The sequence below is a fragment of the Pan troglodytes genome, chromosome 2, assembly GCF_028858775.2.
Source record: "Pan troglodytes isolate AG18354 chromosome 2, NHGRI_mPanTro3-v2.0_pri, whole genome shotgun sequence".
In the NCBI taxonomy this organism is placed as follows: Eukaryota; Metazoa; Chordata; class Mammalia; order Primates; family Hominidae; genus Pan; species Pan troglodytes.
The window spans coordinates 77,436,184-77,457,484 of record NC_086015.1 but is presented as its reverse complement, the minus strand read 5'-3'; the positions used below and the strand labels follow the sequence as shown (position 1 = coordinate 77,457,484).

Genomic DNA, 21,301 nt, shown 5'->3' with positions numbered 1-21,301 from the left:
TATTTAAGAACTCTTACTAAGAGCACCTTCATGCTATATTCAATGCTATAACTTTGCATTAAGAAAATGTGGTTATCTTAAAGAAAATGGCGAGGCCACATTTGTCAGATACCTGACATACTCCCTGTGGAGAATTTTTAAATTTCTTACTTTGTAAGAAGCCTGTCGTTTCCAGTGGATGGTCAAGATGAATCAGGATTTGAGGCTTAAGATTGTTGGTAGTGTTTACTTTGATTTAATGACTCCAACAGATGAGGGGCCGCTGGGCTTGCTGATTGGGTCTGTACTGACTTTTAGCCATCATGATGGAGAGTAAAGCTCATGTCCATGAAAGACACAAATCATAATGCAGGGAGGAAGGATCAATGGAGAGAATGTTAGCATAGGTAGTGATTTGCCCTGTCATCGCACTCTCACCTATTGATATATTTTTTCAGTGACAGGATTCTTTCGCTCAGACTTTTTTCTTTTGCTATTATAATAGTTCTCAAAATCAACAAACTTTTAGTTGCGTAGAACAACCACCACAAAAAAGAATATGAATGTTTATTACCACTGAACTGTACACTTGAAAATGGTAAAGATGATATATTATATATGTATATTTTACCTCAATAAATCATTTTAAAAGCCCCCATAATGTATATATGAGAATTCTAACAATAACAGATTCTGTCGTCTTCCACAAACATTGTCATCTACATTTTTCACTTGGAAGGGGAAGTGCAGTGAGCTCTAGTGAAAAGGCATGCATGGACTTCCCCAGGCAGACATCTGGATGTGACTCCTGCCTGCCACGTATTAGCCGGGTGACCTGGGCAAGTTCTTTACTGTTCTGAGTCTCAGGCTCCCCATCTGTTAGGTAGCTATAAAAGAAGAGTGCTTCTATTCACAATAGCAAAGACATGGAATCAACCAAAATGCCCATCAATGACAGATTGGATAAAGAAAATGTGGTACATATACACCATGAAATACTATGCAGCCATAAAAAGAAGAAGACCATGTCTTTTGCAGGAGCATGGATCGAGTTGGGGGGCATTATCCTTAGCAAACTAATGCAGGAACAAAAAAAACAAATACCATACGTTCTCACTTGTAAGTGCGAACTAAGTGATGAGAACTCATGGACACAAAGAAGGGAACAACAGATACTGAAGCCTACTTGAGGGTGAAGGGTAGAAGGAAGGAGAAGAGCAGAAAAAAAATAACTTTTGGGTACTGGGCTTAGTACCTGAGTGATGAAATAATGTGCACACCCCCATGACATGAGTTTACCTATAAAACAAACCTGCCCATGTACCCTTGAACCTAAAATAAAAGTTAAAGATGAAAGAAAATAAAATTAAAAAGTACTTAATTCATGATATGGTTTGGCTGTGTCCCCACCCAAATCTCATCTTGAATTATAATCCCCATGTGTTATGGGAGGGACCTGGTGGGAGCTGACTGAATTATTATGGGGGTGGTTTCCCCAGTACTGTTCTTATGATAGTGAGTTCTCAGGAGATCCGATGGTTTTATAAGCAACTGGCATTTTCCCTTGCTGGCACTCATTCTGTCTTCTGCCGCCCTGTGAAGAGGTGCCTTCCGCCGTGATTGTCAGTTTTCTGAGGCCTCCCCAGCAATGCCGAACTATGAGTCAATTAAACCTCTTTTCTTTTTTTTTTCTTTTTCTTTTTTTTTTTTTTTTTTTTGAGATGGAGTTTTGCTCTGTTGCCCGGGCTGGAGTGCAGTGATGCAATCTTGGCTCACTGCAACCTCCACCTCCCGGGTTGAATCGATTCTCCTGTCTCAGCCTCCCAAGTAGCTGGGGCTACAGGCGTGTGCCACTACGCCTGGCTAATTTTGTTATATTTTTAGTAGAGATGGGGCTTCACCATATTGGCCATGCTGGTCTCGAACTCCTGACCTCGTGATCTACCTGTCTCAGCCTCCCAAAGTGCTGGGATTACAGGTGTGAGCCACCGCACCCAGCCCAAACCTCTTTTCTTTATAAATTACCCAGTCTCAGGTATTTCTTCATAGCGGTGTGAGAACGGACTAATACAACTCAAAATGTATGAGATGCTCAAAATGCATGCTTTGAGATCTAAGAGATCATGCAGGTCCGTTTCCTAGCATTGTACCTAGTATGTAATAAGTGTTCAATAAATGCTAGTTTGCCATGAAAACTTCAAATAAGCATAAACGTTGGAGAAAAATTACTTTAAATGGGAAAAAAAAACTATTTAAAAACATCTCCTTGAGGCATAGGATCTGTGCACAGGGAGTTTACCTGACCCTGTAAGATAAAGTCCCTTGGCTTTCTTCAGCAGCAGAAGAAACCAGTACTTAGAGGTGGCCAGTCTCTGAAAGAGAGGTATTGGCATCAGACTTGGGAGTGGTCAGTTAACAGCTGTTACGGGCATCTGCTGGGCACCGAGCAGAATCCACTCATGAAGACTGCTCTGTTGCCTCCTGTTTTCTCATTGTGTGGATGAAGAAAGCAAAGCCACCCCAAGCTAAACTGTAACCCGTTGACAAGGGCCGCATTTGGAGGGTCCACTGTGCTCAGAATCCTTCAAGGGAGAAAAAGAATAAAAAGCAAGGACAGACCACATTTTTCCCCACTGGTAACAGAACCTCAGTCTCTGAGCCCTGTGTGCCTGTCTCTCCAGTTTCCCTGGTAGAACTGCTGCTGCCTCTGCCATTGCATGTCTGTTTCCATCTGGTCAGGCTGCTATAACAACATACCATAAAATAGATGGCTTATAAACAACAGAACTTTACTTCTTGCAGTTCTGGAGGCTGGGAATTCCATAATCAGGATGTCAGTAGATATGATGTCTAGTGAAGACCCATTTCCTGGTTTATAGATGATGCCTTCTTGCTGTATCCTCACATGGTGGGAAGGGCAAGGATGCTTTCTGGGGCCTCTTAGAAGGGCACTCATGGCATTCGTTGAGGTCTCAGAATCACTTGCCAAAAGCCCCACCTCCTAACACTGTCACATTGGTGATTAGGTTTCAAAATACGAATTTTGGAGAGACACATACATTCAGACTACAGTAACGTCTCTGTGGTGGCAAGTACTGGGCTTGCAAAATGATGAGAAACAGGACCAGGCCAGATACCGAGGAAGAGGTAAGGGAATCCAGGGAGCACATGGAACAGCACACACCCTGGGAGTGTGGCTGTCAATATCCCAGAGTTGGTTCTCTCTGGAACCCAACAAACCCATATTGGGGCCATTCTCCACTCAGTATACCATTTCTTCACAAACACTGTTTCTCTACTCCAGAGCCTTGATGGTGCTCTTAATATGAGCTAAGGTACAGCAGGGCACGGTGGCTCATGCCTGTAATCCCAGCACTTCGGGAGGCTGAGGCACGTGGATCACCTGAGGTCAGGAGTTTGAAACCAGCCTGGCCAACATGGTAAAACCTCATCTCTACTAAAAATACAAAAATTAGCCGGGCATGGTGGTGGGCGCCTGTAATCCCAGCTACTTGGAAGGCTGAGGCAGGAGAATCACTTGAACCCAGGAGGCGGAGGTTGCGGTGAGCCGAGATCGCGCCACTGCACTCCAGCCTGGGCGACAGAGTGAGACTCCGTCTCAAAAAAAAGTGAGCTAAGGTAGAAATTTCTTTCTCCCTGCCATGAATCCATTCATATTACTTTTTTAAAGTAAGCATTTTGTTTTAACATACCAACAGGATACATACATTTTAAATGGTAATGTCTATTAAGGACCAGGTTTTTTTTTTCCCCCTACTCCCCTTCTGGAGAGACCATCCTCTCAAAAATCAGCAGAAGAAATTCATAGTACAGAAATCAAGTTCTTTATATATTATTTATCTCTCTGGCTAAATTATATATCACGCTGGGCAGTATTTATGCCTGTGGTATGATTATAGCTACCTTTAACATTTGGCCTAGTCTTGAATGTCAGTCTAGGAAACAAAACTTTTCAGCCCTACGTATCTTGCTTAACCTATCAATGGTTGAATAAATGGATGCCTTTTATCTTAATTCCTATTTATACATGACGATGTTATTGTGATGGGAGGCATATATCTGTGTACTGTCCTATCAGTCATTTTATTCTTCAGGGGAAAAACTGTGAACATCATCTGGCTTCAGATTTGGAAATGGTGACTATTTAAAATGTTAAGCAGGACTTAAGGCAGATAGTTTTTTAAAAAGAATAATTTTATTTTTTCTTTCTTTGTAGCAATAGACATTATTTTGTTTCACTTCTGTCAAATCTTTATTCAACCATAAATGTAAATCTTGATTGCCTCTTAGAAGAATAAGATTGGCTCACTTGGGACTTTGTTTAGGATGAGCAAGGCTAAAATGAAAGCTCCTGTGATATCAGGGTCAGATACAACAAGTATTTATTTGCCAACTCCAGGAAAGTTTCACCATCTGACCTTAATTATTCCACAGAAGGGAGGGTTTCACCATGATAACAAGGAGAAGCGCGCGCGCGCATACACACACACACACACACACACACACACATTTTTCTTCTCTTCAGTACCTAAGACGTCAACATTTATACGTAGACCATATGAACAATGTATTAGGTTTCTGCCCTAACACCATTCCAAGAAAGCAAAGCCCATTTTCTGATACTAACAATTTAGTTTTTGAATCTGTTTCTTCCTTCCACGATTACCACTATTTTATAAGATACCCAGAAGAAATGGTTATTATTTATGCAGGGTTTGTGCTCCCTCTGCTGGTTCTGTAATTAACTAATAAGTCTAATTCCCATAACTATGCTGATGTCATCAATTATTTTTGTGCATGGACATGGAATTACCCAAATCAGCATGTTCTGCTCAAACATCATCAGGAAAATTAGCAGGGGGTCAGAGGAGGACAGTTGGCCTAGCGAAGAAAGTGTACCTTTTGATTTGTCCAAGTCTGTATTTGAAAAACCTAAATGCAGTTTTATGCTTTTATTTGCTCCATGCTAGAGAAAAACGATCTATTATTATTTAAACTAGCATATTACATCCCATCCTTTCAGAGGTACATAAGGTTGGAGATAAATAAAGGTTGTTCATCTTTTGAACAAGATTTATTATAATATCTGTTTTGCAGGTGAGAAAAAAATAGAAGTTCAGAAATCATGTATGCCTTGCTGCTGAGAGTCTCTGCAGGCTAAAAAAGTAGATTTCTATAAGTGGCACATAGTGGCCAATGTCTTGACTTCCCAGATCTGATATGTCTTTTTCACAAGTGTGGAGTCGGGACATAGCCATTTCTTAATGTCAGCACAGCATCATGTATTCATGAAGACCATAAGCTCTGTAGCTGGGTCAACTGAGGTTTAATTCTGGTTCTAGCACTTACTCTGTAATCCTGAGAAGGTTAGGGTACCTAACCTTCTAGACCCCACCTTTCTTGTCTACAAACTGAAAATAGTATTGTTGGCAAGAGTTCTTACCTTGTAAAGTCATTGTAAGGATTAAATGAAATAACAAATGGTACTTAAAGCAAATGGATGATGATGATGTTGATCTGAAAATACTCTGGTCATTACTCATGGTGATTCTTTTTCCAACATGAGAGCAGCTTCTTTTCCTGATAATAAAAACTTACTGTGAAAACTGGGAGGGTAACTTTCAAATGATAAGGGTTCAATACTCCAGGAAACATTGTACTCGTAAACAAATAGTCTGAAATAAGAGGGGCATAATTGAATGGAACTCCAGGAGAGATTAGTCAAGATAGTGTAGAAAATCAAGACATTTCGTACAGATGATAAGTCAGTCCAACCAAGATCGCAATTAAAAAAAAAAATGAAGAAACTTTAAAATGGGTAATATCCTGATACATAGAGATGATATTTGAGTATATATCCTCTGGATGTTTTATATTATTTATTCATGCTTTTAAAAAATCTATTTAGTTACTTGTAAAATAATGCCACACTTTTCAAGCTTTTTTGAGAACCTCCTTATTCTCAATCAGTACCCTATTCTGGCCATCTTTCCATGGCAGTAAATGTGGGTTAATGGTCAATATTATTCTTGGCCTCCTTGGTCCTGTCACTCTTAGCATTTATAGATACCGCTCCACCCAGTTCAATGCCTGTATTCTTAGATGATGCAGATTAATTCCAATAACAACCCAGGCAAAGCAAACGAGTAAATCCGGAGTCAGGATAGGTTACGTGTCGTCCTTCCCAAAGTCAGGTATCAGGAACTCTTGGACGACTCAAATCAGCCCGTTTTTCATTACCTCTTCCAAAGGAGAGTGGTCTGGAGACACAGTGATGTTGCAGGGCCTCACCCTGCTCAGGAGGGGGTTGAGGTGTCATTGCTGATGGGTTTTGGTGAGGGAAAAGAAAGAGGTGGCTCCAAGTGCTAGGCCCCTTCCTCTCCCTACTCCAAGTTTCTCTACACTCTCTGGTTCTCTGGCTCTTGTAGGCTTCTCAGAGACTCTCTGGGTTTGTATAGATGGTGGTTATTTCTGCCATGTTTGGGAAACTCTTGTGAAACATATGTGGCAGGGGTAGGAATCCCAGGCCTCCTCTCCTGCCCAGGGGATACCATCATCTATGTTTGTTTTTAAGCTGGTCTTAAAATGAGGAATCTTGTGCTGGAATAGCTTGCTGTGATCTATTTAACTATAATTTTTACCTGTACTTTTCACAGGCCTGACCTACTCTCTGTCGTGAAAATATTTGGAATTTATACTTTAAACAGTGTAGGCCACTTTGGTTGTTGATTTAAAACATGCTAGAGGTTTTTATAATGGTTATTTATATTGGCCAACACTGACCCCTCTGCAATGACCTGTTGATGTTGGACAAGGATAAGAGGCACTGAATACAATGCAGGAAATGGAAAGAGATCAAAAAGAATGAATATGTGAGCTTAGTAACAATGCTTTGTGGCTTAACACGGAGATCAATTGTCTGTGTGTGTGAGGTTTTCAGAATTGCGGTATTTGGCCCACTTACAGGAATTAAGCACTCTCTTTGGAGAAATTTAAGAGTTTTTCAAACTGTGTTTTGCATTACAATATCAACGTTGCTAATTCTATAAAATCATTCTTGATTATATACAATTATATTTAAATGTATATATACTTAAAGCATGAAGAAAATACTTCATATATCTATATATTGAAATTATTGTACCTTTTTTAAAGAAAGCAAAACAGCCATTGAGTAAAGCAAGTGTCTCTGGAAAGTAAGGCCATTTCTGTGGACTGTTCAGGAATTAACAGCGAATTCTTTCTTTCTTTCTTTCTTTCTTTTTTGTTTTTTTTTTTTTTTTGAGACGAAGTCTCACTCTGTCTCTAGGCTAGAGTGCAGTGGCTAGATCTCGGCTCACTGCAACCTCCGCCTCCCGGCTTCAAGTGATTCTTCTGCCTCAGCCTCCCAAGTAGCTGGGACTACAGGTGCACACCACCACGCCCAGCTAATTTTTGTGTTTTTAGTAGAGATAGGGTTTCACCATGTTGGCCAGGATGGTCTTGATCTCTTGACCTCATGATCTGCCTGCCTTGGCCTCCCAAAGTGCTGGGATTACAGGCGTGAGCTACCACACCTGGCCAACAGCAAGTTCTTTCTAGCCTGACTGCTGGAAAGGGAAAGTGGCATACTTTCTCCAACCTGTTTCTCTTGCCCCCATACTCCGTTTCTTCCTTGTATTCAATGGCAGAATGTCAGTTTGCTTGTAGTCCATTTCCTATGTCATTTATCACTGTACAAATGTCAGCTATGAGACAGGAGAACATGCGTGTTTGACAGCTGCCCAATAAATTATGCAGAAGAACAAGTTAAAGACAACTGCATGGACTTAAAACACACACACACACACACACACACACACACACACACACAGATATATGGACCGTTAGAGAATTTCCTTTGGAAAGCTTGCTTTGTTGGCACTAGTCGTTGCCTCATGAATATCTTAAAATATTATTCAACTGTAACCACTGAGCGAAGTGTTAGCATGGTTTGAGAGACAGCATCAGAGTAACTCACAACTTAAAACCAAGTAAAATCTGGTCCCCCACAAAAAGATCTGAAAGGAGATGCATATGCTTTAAAAATCCAAGTTTTCAGTGAATGCCTGAATAATACCACCAGTTAGGATGGTGGACGAGATGATCCTGGAAGCCTGGCCCAGCCAGGACTGACTTGGCCATACATCTTGTTCCCTGTGAAAGTAGAGGTCCCAGCATGTGCTTCTGCCTTCAGTGAAATAATAGAGAGAAGCAAATTTAAATGGAATTACCTTTGCAAAGTTAAAAAGTATATTCCTATACCAGTTTTGGAGAACTCTCTGTGGCAGCTATTTTGTGATTTCTTGGAGAAGATAACAAATAATTATCATGTTGGCGGTAGAGAAAAGCCGTGTGTTTTGTGGCTCAAGTCTAAATCCATTTATTTACTCTCTTTAGTGACCCCACCCCTATTTGAGACCGTGCTACTAACCTACCACCTTGACAGTGCCTTTGAGTCGTGTAGCCCCACATTCCACCCTGAGAGCGTATATCTGTGGAATGATGGCTGGAGATAAAGGAGTCAGTCTGTAGCCAGGAGGTCATTTGTCCTCTTCACATGGGAATCAGACTTATTGCTGTGGCCCAAGCTATATCCATCGTCTAACCAGCTGAGCTGATTAGCCCATAGCTGAGCTAACTAGCCCATAAAGACATAGCAGGTTATTGCTTACCCACATTAGTAAAGATTCGATTCTGTTTGGCCCTCACAATTTTCTCTGTGTTCACAGTTCATACCAGCAAGGGATTCCTGTTCCTTAGGAGAACTGACTTCCCAGTAAACACCCTGAGCACAGTCATCTTTAAATCTCTGTTTATAAGGCTGTGTGTGTGTGTGTGATGAGAAGCTAGAGCATCTGTGGGATTCAGTAGGCAGAAAGCTGATGACCTATCATATGATAGTAAATGATTATGACATAAGTGAGAGTTACTTGGCATCAGCAAGCTGGTAGTTATTTTAAGAAAGGGGAAGCGATGTTTTAACACAGTGGGCAGGTGTGCTGGGGCAGGAAATATATTTTACCTAATCAAGTAGCATTTAGCCAGGTAGTTGGCAGCTCAGCCTCTCTCTAAAACCAACTTTGCTTTGGTATTTTTCTCCCATTTATTTACTCTCTTTAGTGACCCTGTTTGGCACATCTTTGCACCATGACCAAAGTGACAGACTTTGGTCTCTGTTGGACTAATCAGTGTGTTCTCTGATCCATGACATATGTTCCCTGTAGACATTTAAAGTCAACATATTCAGCACTTGTGGTCTGGCAGGTCAGAGTTATTAACTGAGCTGATAGACTGGTTTGGATATTTGCATCCAAAAGACTTTCCTCCTCATCCTCTAACACATAGAGCCACACATCCACTCCCAACAACACAAATATTGACTGTACCAATCATTCATTAGCAGTAAAAATTTGAGAGCAATTATTTTTTTACTGCGCTTCCCCTGAAAGACACCATTAATTACTTTATTGCCTGTGGATTTGAGCCAGTTTCGGTGTCCCAGGGGCCTGCTCCCCACCCGGAAGAAGTATTTGCAGCTCCGAGGAACACAGCATAGGATGTCATCTGGCAAGCAGTGCACTGACATTGTCTTCTGAAGTGAGATGTCAAGACTGTTTCTGCCATCCTATTGGATTCCTCCTGACTTGCAGTTTACAGGTCAGGATTGGTGGTGACGGTAGGTTTCCCCAGTGGCCTGAAAACTCCAAATAGAGGTGGGTGTGGGTGAAATTTGAGATGTGCCAGCTTTTTTTTTTTTTTTAAAGAGCATGAGAAATATTCCAAATCATCCTAGAATAATTATCAGGGGAAGAACTTTTTTGATTGTTGATTCTGCAGGTCTCATCCAGAGGGTGAAAAGAATTAAGGCTTCTGATGGGCAGCACCAGCCAGTCTGCCTTTTCAGTTCTGATCCTTCAAAGGCAGGTGTGATGCAGAGATAGTAATGGTGCTGTTGGATGGTTTTCCTCCTCTTCCTACTCTAGTTAGCAGAAATGCAAAAATGCCTTTTGGAATTTAAACTTGTACCCTAAACCAGTTTGACCACATTTTTTGCTCAATTTGGAAAATCACACAAGCCATTTGGAATGTATGTATGTATTTATTACAAGTGGGCTATTCCTTTATTAAAAATATACTGATTAGATGTATAGCATGTCCTCCCTGCTAAAAAGAAAATGAATTGTGACTTATTAATGTGCCTGATTACATGATAGGCCTCGATATCTATTGGCTGCACTGATCAGCTTATATACTGATTAGATGTATAGCATGTCCTCCCTGCTAAAAAGAAAATGAATTGTGACTTATTAATGTGCCTGATTACATGATAGGCCTCGATATCTATTGGCTGCACTGATCAGCTTGAGCCTAGCTCTTACCACACCTTTTGTATTTTGTGTGTGTATTGATTATGATGCCAATATGCACATCCATGAGCAATGTCACCCATTTTTAAATATAACTTGGAAAATAGCTAAGTAGTATGTTTAACAAGGGCTTGAGAATGTTTAGTACGCTCTATAGGGTAAGGAAGAATTGCTACTGAGAAGGCATATGGGATCAGTGGCATGTCAATGTAGAACACAGTAATGTAGAATGGACTGGCATCATGAGAGGGAAGTCTCTCTCACATTAAATATAAAAATATCTTAGGAAACATTTTCCAAAAACCAATGCTGTTAGAACTTGCAGTGGAACTGGGCTGACTTATTTTCTTCCGTCAGAGGTCTTTAATTAATAAAAAGTGAACTGAGAGTAAAGGAAAAGGCACAGTCCATCCAGTGCCTCCTAAGGACCCTTCTCATCATCATCCTCCAGAGGAGGTACCTATGGCGTGTGCTGCCCATCTGTTGGTGGTTGGGAGTGTGAATCAGACTGAGACTCTGTCTAGGGGTGCTGGTTTGAGTTTTTTAAGTCAATTGCCCTGTCTACGTAAAGCATGCAGTTAGAACAGGCTTTTCTTACACCCCAGACTGAAGCATTTTTTAGTCGAGAAGTCAATTTAAGGGAGGCAATATATTGTTTTGCAGCCTGTGCCATAAGAATAAAAGTCCAGGCTGCCACTTATTACAGTTTAACTGAATGATGGATTCTAGCCTGTTTTAATTAAATTACATATTCAATTATTTTTGTTTGAAATTAAAAGCTTGATTATATTACCGAATGCTATGTAATTTTACACACGTTGTTCGCTTATTTAACAGTGAGGCGTGGGATATGATTAACAATGTGGCTGCCAGTAGAAAGAAGTAAAATAATTATTTGTTCAATATACAAGTCCTCATCATGATTCAGAAATCAATATGCATCCACGGAGGATTTGCTCGCACTGTGGATTATGGACCTCAGGGTGGCCTTCCCTCATTTCCCTATGAATGTAAAACCTGGAGACTTTGGTTCACCAGGCAGGTTTTTATTTCCTTCTCTTTTTTTTTTTAAAAGACTGATGTTTAACTACAGCCGTTGGGACTTAAATCAGAGCATCCAGTGCCTGAATATGAATATTAATCAGACGCCAGGCCATGGAGTTCCTCGCTGAGTTTGACAGTTTAAAGGATCAGTTAGTTAATTAGAAGATGACATGGCACGCTGGGTCCCAAGGCTCTGTCCTGCCTTCTGTCTCCTCTTTTCATTTCCCTTTTTGACAAGTTGGATTACATCATTACTTGTAGTTTCACTTGTTGGCCCCACCATGAAATGAGAATATTTTATGCTTTAATTATCTATGATTTCTTCCCCCTTTCTCTGCAAAGACGAAGCTTAAAATGAAACTCAAAGAAACATAAGAATCAGAGGTTCAAAGTCCCATGAAAATCAGTCTTGTGACTCCAACCATGCCACACACCACATTGCAGTGAGAAATAGAAGGTTTGTGGTAGCATGAGAAACTGGGTTGTGGTAGTCATGGTGACTGGTTTTAAATATAAAAGGTGCCTGTCCTGACTTTCATGCCACAAGTACAGATGTATCACACCAGGTGTTTCCATGGCTTCTCTGGCTTGAGGTGTTACATACTGTGAATATCCTCAGGGGTAGCCACAAATTATTCTGGCCTATGTTTCTTGCCCACCCTAGTAGCTAAATGCACCCCAATGTCTGAACGATTCTGTTCTAAATGTTTTTTTCTTGCCATGATATTGCTCACTTGTGAAGCTTCTATTAAATAAAGTTTACATGTGGTCTGTATAGCAGCTTAGTCCCCAGGAAAAAAAACAAGATTGAGATTAGTGTTTAGCTCTTCAAATGAAGGTTTTTCTGATGCCCTAAGTAGAATTAACTCTTCACTCCTTTCTCCCCATCTACTCTGCAGACAGCTGCTGTGGCACATCTAAAGTTTAATTACACCAGACACTGAGCTATACAAGGGATGGAACTAGGGTTCAGCATCATCCCTAGCAAACATTAAAAGTGAAAATGTAAAAAAGAAAGGAAGAAAACTAAAATCTACTGAGCATTTACCATTAATGCTGCAAGCCAGCCACTTCACTGAGTAACTCTGTATGAGTAATTTCTCATTAGTCTTCACAACAATCCTAGGTGGTTAGAAGAAAAAATGAAGACTTGGGAAGAATCTTGCCAGGTCACAATGGCGTGTGCTAAAGAAGCTGAGCTTGGATTTGAAATTAGGCAGTCTGATCCCAGATTCCCCTCCTGTGCTGAATCTCACATGGTAGGTGCTTATTTACAGGTGATGAAAGAGAAGGATGTTTTTGGTTGTCAGAGGGCATTTCTAATAGGTTGAACTCCCGCTGGCAGTATATGGAGACAGAAGAGAGGTGGGAAGAAGAAAATGTGTGTGCTAGATATGATCCTTACTACTGGAAAAGCTATGATATTTAGAGTATATCTATATTTATGTAGAATGCAAGAGGAAAAGGAGCTAGCAGGCATTACCAGAGGGATCTGGGTAGATGAGGAATGTATACTATGAGAGGACCAGGGAAGAGTTAAGAAGGAGTGTATAGTCAACAGGGTCAGATGTTACAGGGAAGGTCAAGGCAGGTGGTGGTCTTTAGGAGAAAGAACATCAACATGGTTAACAGAAGGCTGGGGCCACATCTCAGTTCTGCCAGTAAGTAATCTTTTTGGACTGCAACTGAATTATCTCTAAAGCTAGTGGAGGTAAAGCTTGAACTATGGACCTCCACGTCCTCCTATTTAGATATTTTGAATGGAGGACTTACAACAAGCTCTTGGTTGTGGCAATTGGGAGGTCATTATGACCCCAGATGGGACAGCTATAGTAGTGTGTGTTTGGCTATGGAGGAAGGATTGCAGAGGGCAAACCAAAGAGAATGGGTGGAGATGAGAAAGAAGAGAAGTTAAGTGTAGACTGCTCTATGTAGGAACGTGGCAGCAAAAGAAGGGAGAGGGAGAAGACTGGGGAGTGGCAGATTTGGGAGCCTTCAGAATGTCTTGAGAAACCTCTGTCGGCCTGGAGAGGGAGGAGACAGGCAACAGGAAGCTAGGACAGACAGCACGGGTGGGAGGGATGGAGGTCTGGGAGAGCCTGAGTCCGAGGGCACGAGGCTTCGATTTCCTGCACAAAGAGAAGCAGTGCAACTGAAGGGAGGGCAGAGCAAGGATTTGCAGTTTAAGAAGGGGCACAAAGTTTGTTTCTCCACCATGAAAATAATTTGGGGATGGGAGTGAATACAGAGACAAATAAATGGATTGCAAAATTATATATTTTATATATATATATATATATTGCAATTATATATATATACTTATATATATATATAATCAAGAGGTTGGCCAGAAGCAGGGAAGGTTCATCTCACGTCCATCCGAATTAGTCAGGAATCCTTCCATATCATTGTCTGACTGTCACCAGAGGGCTGCAGCAAGCTGGGAAGTGGGAGAAGGCAGGAGCTAGGAGCCAGCTCACCCAGCACTGTTGAGATCAACAGAATGCACAAGTCACGAGGGTAAGACATGAAAACCTACTCACTTGATGCAGTAGGATTCAGTATTTTAAAGAAGGAACTGAGAAGAAAAGGTCCTCAATTCTCCATTCTTCTGTGCACCCTGGTTACCCTTCTTCCTAAGGTAAGGGAAGGTTCACATCGCCAGAAGCAGTCTGTTTTCCATCCACGTTCTTCCTCAGCTTCCCTGGGACATGTTGCTCTCTGTCCCCGCCAGCAACTGAATCCTTGTACAGAGAGTCAGGCAGATAAGAAAGTGTAGTGAGTATTTTGTAAATTTAAACTTACTCTGTTTTGAAACTCCTGAGGTTATGTCTGATAATTTTTTCAGGTTTTTGTTTTCCAATTAAGGTACTAATGCATGAAGTTTTTAAATGTCCTTATAGGACAAATATGTATTTGGCCACTCTGTTAGTCCTCAGCATTGTTCCCCTCTAATTTTACCAGTCCATGAAATCCAAATGATGGAATAGTATTGGTGTGTAGAGCACACGGTATGATTGGTCATTAGCTGCTGTGGTGGGATCATGGCATGGCTTGGCCAAGCAAAGCTTTGAAGAAACGCTCACTGCCCATGTAACTGTATTTATTCCTTTTCCTGAAATAAAATGCCTCACGCCAAGGTAGGTCATGGTAGATGGACTCAAAGAGAAGGTGGGCAGAACTCAGAGTGCTGATGGGGACCACTCTGCAGTGAAAGGTGTAAAATGAAATAAGCTGTTAATGTTCCCCATTTCATTCCAAAAAATAAATTGTGGTTTCAGAGCACCCACTTATCACCTTTCTAGTTGATATCACCCAGCACACTTGTGCCTACCCCCAGGGACGAATCACCTGAAAGATGTTGGGGTCAAGGCATCAAAACATTTGGACGCACATTGATGGGTTTTACACCTTTGTATCTCTCTGATATTACTGTTGCGCTTCAGCAAGCCCACTAATATCAGATATATCCTATCAGGGACTATTTTAAATCACTTCAATTTTCCCTGCCCCTGGGCTCTGGCCATCAGACCAGAATCCTAAGCATGTGTTGCCTGTGATCTAGTGTTTTCCTTTCCCCCATTTATAGGAGAGGGAACTTTATTAGCTTTTGGACACACATATATCAGTTTTAAGGATTAAGTACAACATGAGTAGTTCTTACCCGGCTCTCAAGTCTATCGAGTTGTTATATTTTCTCAGAGAATGTTAAAAAATTAGTATTGCCATTTGTGGAAGCATTTTTCTCTTAAACCATTGGTCATAATGGTGTTTACTTACTTATTCTCTGAAGTACTGTTTTATAGAGAAAGTAAATCTAGGATAGAGGCTTGATAAGTAATTTCAGACTTGATAGCACATGAACCTTATAGGTACGAGTGAATTATGAAGCCTCACTTTGCAATGTTTTTTGTTTTGTTTTGTTTTGTTTTTCTCAAGTGTCTTTCTTGCAACTACTTGTTTTATCTTCTGGGTGACTTTAAAATATTAAACTAGCTTCCCTTTAGTGCCTAAGTTATCCATCCAACTCCTGCTTCTCCTAGCCTCCGAATTCTTTCAGACACGAACACCCAAGTTGCCTATGACTCAATTACCGGCTGTTGGAAAGGACCATCTACTACGAGGGCATGTCCTGAATCCTAGAGTCTGGCCAAGAATAAAAACAAAAATCTGTGTTTCCCAGATCCACTTCTGGCTGTGGTTTGACCTGAGATCTACCAAGCAAGATACAAAGTAATTTGGCAATTGAGATTCCCAGTTCTGAATTCAGATTTAGGTTCTCCCTATCTCTGCCCCAGTGTCACCCTCTCGCCATTTCATACCTTCCTGCTTCACTTCAGCCTACACGCCAGTCACAGGCCTCTTCACCAGAAATCATTTCTATCCCATCATTCATTTGCCCTCAAGACCGCCATTCATGTGGACTCACCTTCCCTAGGCACCACAGCCCATGTACCTGCTTCATCTCTAGTCAGAGAGCTCTTTCTGCATTTCCTCGTGTGTGGCTCTGGCCTGGCTTGTTTTTCCCTATGTCTGTATTCCCTCCATCTTGCAACAACCAGCTCAGATTGTGCCTTTTCCACAAAGGCTGTAGTATCCACAGCAAACCAAAAAGCATGGCCCCAAGAGTTATATTGTAGTTACCCCATGGGGGTTATCAGGAGAAACCTTCCTTACTCCACCACTACCTCCGCTCTCTACAGCTGACTTCTCTCCCCCTTTATGGTTTAGTCTTGTTTCCCAGGAGACATCATCAGCTGCTTGAGTATAGAGACAGGCTTTACAATTTTTCTGTATTCCCTGAGCTGGGACGATGTGTAGCACAGATGCTCAATAAGTACTTGCTTGTTGATTAATCACGGTAATGAAGCTATTTATTGGTCATAAACCATGGTGGGGTTTTTGTCTTCAAGAACTTGTTGCTTTCCTCTTAGAAGGAAGAGGCTGGCCACAGTCACCATTCTGTCCTAGACACTTAGCATAACATTCACCTGCTTAAATGAAAGGAGTAGGAGGACAGATGGGCATGCCCTCAAGAAACTGGCACAGTGCAGATGGCAGCAAATCCTCTGGCAGAGCACCTGGGAGCTAGAGATCAATTCTGATGGACAAATTGGGGTGGGCTTTAATATGCATGGGATTGGAAGGATGGAGCTCACATCTCAACAAGCACAAATGTGTGTGTGGAAGGTATTCCAGGTAGGGCTAATGGGTCCAATAAAAGCATCATGGATTGAAAGGATTAGGGATGTCAGTCACAAAGCAGACCCAAGCATGGGGTCAGGGGCAGGATAGCAGGAGACAGATAGGAAAGGCTGATGAGACAGATGTGGGAAAGGTCACAGTGAGGCTGAAATTCAGTACCAATTGCGCGTTCGTTCCAGCCATGTTACATATGGTGGGATCAGAATTATGTGGCATAAAGATGAGCCCTTTTTAATTTTGAAATTGATGTGATTATTTTATAGTAATTTTTAATACATAGCAAGTGATGCTGATTTTCCATTTACAGTGGGGATTAGATTTTATTTCAAAAGTACTTTAAGTAAAACCATGTGAGTAGCTTTAAAAAAAAAGCTGGACCAGGCTCAGTGGCCCATGCCTATAATTCCAGCACTTTGGGAGGCCAAGACAGGAACATCGCTTGAGGCCATGAGTTCAAGACCAGCCTGAGCAACAAAGTGAGACCCACCCCATCTCTACAAAAAATAAATAAAAAAATAGCCAGGCATAGTGGTGGCCATTTGTAATCCCAGCTACTCAGGAGGCTGAGGCAGGAGGATAGCTTGAGCCCAAGAGTTCAATGCTGCAGTGAGCTATGATCGTACCACTGAACTCCAGCCTGGGCGACAAAGCAAGACGCTGTCCCAAAAAAAAAAAAAAAGAAAAGAAGAAAAGGAAAATAAATCAAGTTAATAGTAGTAGAGGCTGTAAGTCAAAAATCATGGTAGTTCCTGCAGCCGGAGGTTTGGAATGCACAAATATGGAAGTGGGAAGACTCCACGTGGAAAGTCACCCAGGCCAATGACTCCAAAGACTTGGGGATGGTTGGAGTTTGGCAACTGGGAAGCCATCTGCGAACTTAGAGCAGCTGTTGTCCTGGGGTGGCTGCAAGTCAGATGCACACAGCAGCTTCAGGAGGGTAGGGGGGTTTTGTGTGTTTTGTTTACCACTAAACAACAGTGTCTGGCTCATAGTAGGCGATCAATACGGAGGCGTGAATGAATAGATGGAAGGTATGAGGTGAGGTTTTCATTTCCACCCATGACACTGACACCCACTGGGCCGGTGGTGGGGCGCGGCTGGGAGCAGCCGGATTCCCACGCCCCCACTTGAAGTGAGCTCATAGGAGACACAGCCTCCCTTCAGGTGAAGGAGGAAAAAAGGGAGGGAGGGAGGTAGGCTGCAGTCTCTGCCTGTGATCTTATACCAAGGCTCTTCTGTTTTATATTGTCCTTTATAAACAACACCACAGGGACCTAGGCACCTTAGCGTACTCCAGCTGAAAGTGGCCATTGAAGAGGCCTGGGAGGAGCTGTGGCATGGGGGGACCACATACCCCATCTCAAGGGACAGCTTTACCCTGCTTCTGCTCATTTTTGTCACATGGGAATGCAAGGTCATATGTGCCACACACTAGGAATTTTCAAAAGATGTAAAAAAAAAAAAAAAAAAATCCACACATTTTCAGACGACTGCTGCTGATTTTTTTAATTAGTGCCTAAGTTAAAATGTTAAAGACACCACAACAGCCCACTATAGAGTTTGTGACCTCTCACCTAATTCTTTTAACTTAATGCCATCACATCTCCCTCGAGGATTTGTAACACCCAGTGTTCCTCGTAACATTTTTCCCAGCGTATTATTCTAGTCATTTTTCTGAATCCACAATAACACAATTGGTGTCACGTTCACGTGCCCTGTAGCGCCAGTTCTGAATCTCTCCCCTTTCTTCATCCTATCACTTGTTCTCCTTTTCTCTCCTTAGGGTCTCTCCCCTGGCAGCTAAGCCTGGCTTAAGCTACCTAGGACTTTGAAGCATGCAAAGGCCTGCCACCTGAATTCCTGCAAATCCTGGCCTGATGCCCTCCCTACTTCCCCTCTGTCTCGAGTGTTCACCATGCATCTCCATTGGTTTCTACCATCTGTCCTGCCTGGACTCCAGGCCTCAAATCTCTTTTCCTGCTGTCAGGTGGAACCCCATATCCAAGGGTTGAGGCAGGTCCTCCAGGAGCCCAGCAGGGAACCCCCAGGGTGGCTAGGAGCCTGGCCCAGATCACAGAGCCACAATGCCCACCACTGCCCCACCATGCCATTTAGAATGGAGCCTTTGATACATTGGGCACATTCACATGGGCAAAGAGACTACCCATGGACCATGATTGAGACCCTTCATATCCCCCAGACTCAGCAGGGACTTTGTGATCAGGCCATTTGGTAGCTGTAAGTATTAAAAGGAAACCTCATATCTAGAAGGAGATAGTCTCAGCAAGCCATGCCTTGTCCTGTTCAGCAGGCCAGTAATTTACAGACTCTGTATGTTGATCGGCATCCTCACAAGTACATTGTGTTTCCTGGATTGTTTTCTTTACCAGCCCCTGCCATTTCCCAGGAAGCCAGTTTTGAAAGCCTGTTTGCCCGCCTCAGCATTCCTAATGAAGATGTAAGGTCTTACTTGCTTTGGGGTTACGAATTCTGATCTCATTTCTGCCATTTGCAGGCTGTGTGCTCTTGGGCAAATTACTCTGCCTCCCTGAGCCCCAGTTCCTTCCTGGGTAAAATAGGGGTAAGAGAAATACTTCGTCCTGACCGTATCATCACCAAGTGTCAAAGAACTCTTAGCTCAGTCTGTGATTGTTTTGTCATCAAATTATGGTCCACATGCCAAATCCAGCACACAGCCTCGTTTGGTACAGTTTGCAATTAAGAATGTATTTTACTTTTTTTTTTTTTTTTTTTTTGGGACAGAGTCTCACTATGTCACCAGACTGAAATGCAGCGGTGCGACCTCAGCTCACAGCAACCTCCGCCTCCCAGGTTCAAGTGATTCTCCTGCCTCAGCCTCCCCACTAGCTGGGATTACAGGCATGCTCCACCACGCCCAACTAATTTTTGTATTTTTAGTAGAGACGAGGTTTCACCATGTTGGCCAGGATGGTCTCTATCTGCCGACCTCGTGATCTGCCCGCCTCGGCCTCCCAAAGTGCTGGGATTACAGGCGTGAGCCACTGCTCCCAGCCGTATTTTACATTTTTAAATGGTTGTTATATAAGTATCTATATACTCTTCTTGATTTTGCCTCTTGACCCACAAAGTGTAAAATATTTTCTGTCCTGTCCTTTCTAGAAAAAGTTTGCCGACCCCTGCACCAGAAAATGCTGGAAGGGCTTTCCGCCCCTGGTTTGTGACTGTTCCTTTGGTTTAGTGCATACCCACAGACTGTGCTTCAATACCTTTCAAGGCTTTCTCTCTTTTCAGGAACCGTCCCCCTGGTCGGAGGATTGCCCCACTGTTAGTAGGGGAAACCAAGTTCCTAAGAGGCTGTGAATTTCCCACACTCTATGCAAGTTGTTCTGAGGGACTGGGCTGAGTTCACTCTCTACACTTCCCTGCCCCATCCCCGAGACACTCACTGTGCGAACTCACAGTTGTTCATTCCAAACAGTTAGCAAGGGCCTTTTGGAGGCTGGGCGTTGTCATAGGCATTTCAGGGGTTACAAAGATGACTTGCTCGGGAACCACCCTCAGGAATTTCCAGTCTAGTTGGGGAAATGGGGGTACCCATTTGTCGCCAGTGTCGGGAAACACAGTGTGTTCTGGGACCTCCAAGGAGTCAAGGTGTCTCACGGGGCATCCGTGAGGCCTCAGGCCCCTCAGCTTGGGCTGCATGTTGTGACATCAAGGCCCATCAAATCTCCTTTCTGCTGGTGGCCTAGGGCAGGGATGCCTGTATTCTGGCCTCCCCATTCCCAGTTCCTGTGGCAGTTGCAGCAGCCTGTTTCCGGGTCTGTTGCATGACTTTCAGAGACTGATGCTCACTGGCCTGCGTGGGGTTTGGAGCTAGCCATGGCAGGCACACAGTAGGCTGCCCTCACCAGCTGCCTTGCTCCCCTTCCCAGCAGGGCTCAGCATGTGCCTCCTCTCCATGTTATTATAAAAACCGCAATTACTTTTGCACCAAACTAGTACTTCAAATGAAACAGTGAGCCATCAGTCTCAGGCAGCCAGGATGTTCCTCAAGATCTCTGCAGCCCAAAGAAAATGCCCTCAAGACAGCGGCACCTCAATCAATTTGGCAAAGGAAAAATATTTTTTCATTAAAAAAAAAAATAAGAATCTGGGTGTGGTGGCTCATGCCTGTAATGTCAGCACTTTGGGAGGCTGAGGTGGGTGGATTATTTGAGGTCAGGAGTTCAAGACCAGCCTGGCCAATATGGTGAAACCCCACCTCTACTAAAAATACAAAAATTAGCTTGATGTGGTGGTGCATGCCTGTAGTCCCAGCTATTCAGAAGGCTGAGGCAAGAGAATCGCTTGAACCTGGGAGGTGGAGGTTGCAGTGAGCCGAGATCACACCACTGCACTCCAGCCTGGGTGACAGAGTGAGACTCTGTTTCAAAAAATAAAATAAAATAAGATATGAGGGCCTAAGCAGATGTTCTGAGCTTACATAGCTTTTCAGAAACAAAAACTGCACTCACAGCTGCTGTTACATATTTTTTACTTTGACATTTTTTGTGTGTGCATTCTGACATCTTTGAAGTTGCTTTTTTTCTTGCTATGAAGACACAGTTTTCATCCACGTCTTACTCCTTGTTCAAGAACCAGTGGCCACTCACTAAATAGGGTTCAGACAAGCTGTTGAAAAG

At 42.6% G+C, this 21,301-nt stretch overlaps 1 protein-coding gene across 4 annotated transcripts in view; it reads left to right on the top strand.

The window, feature by feature from the left end:
- PDZRN3 (PDZ domain containing ring finger 3) overlaps positions 1-21,301 on the top strand; it is a 245,759-nt gene that overhangs the window by 167,023 nt on the left and 57,435 nt on the right. The window lies entirely within an intron of this gene.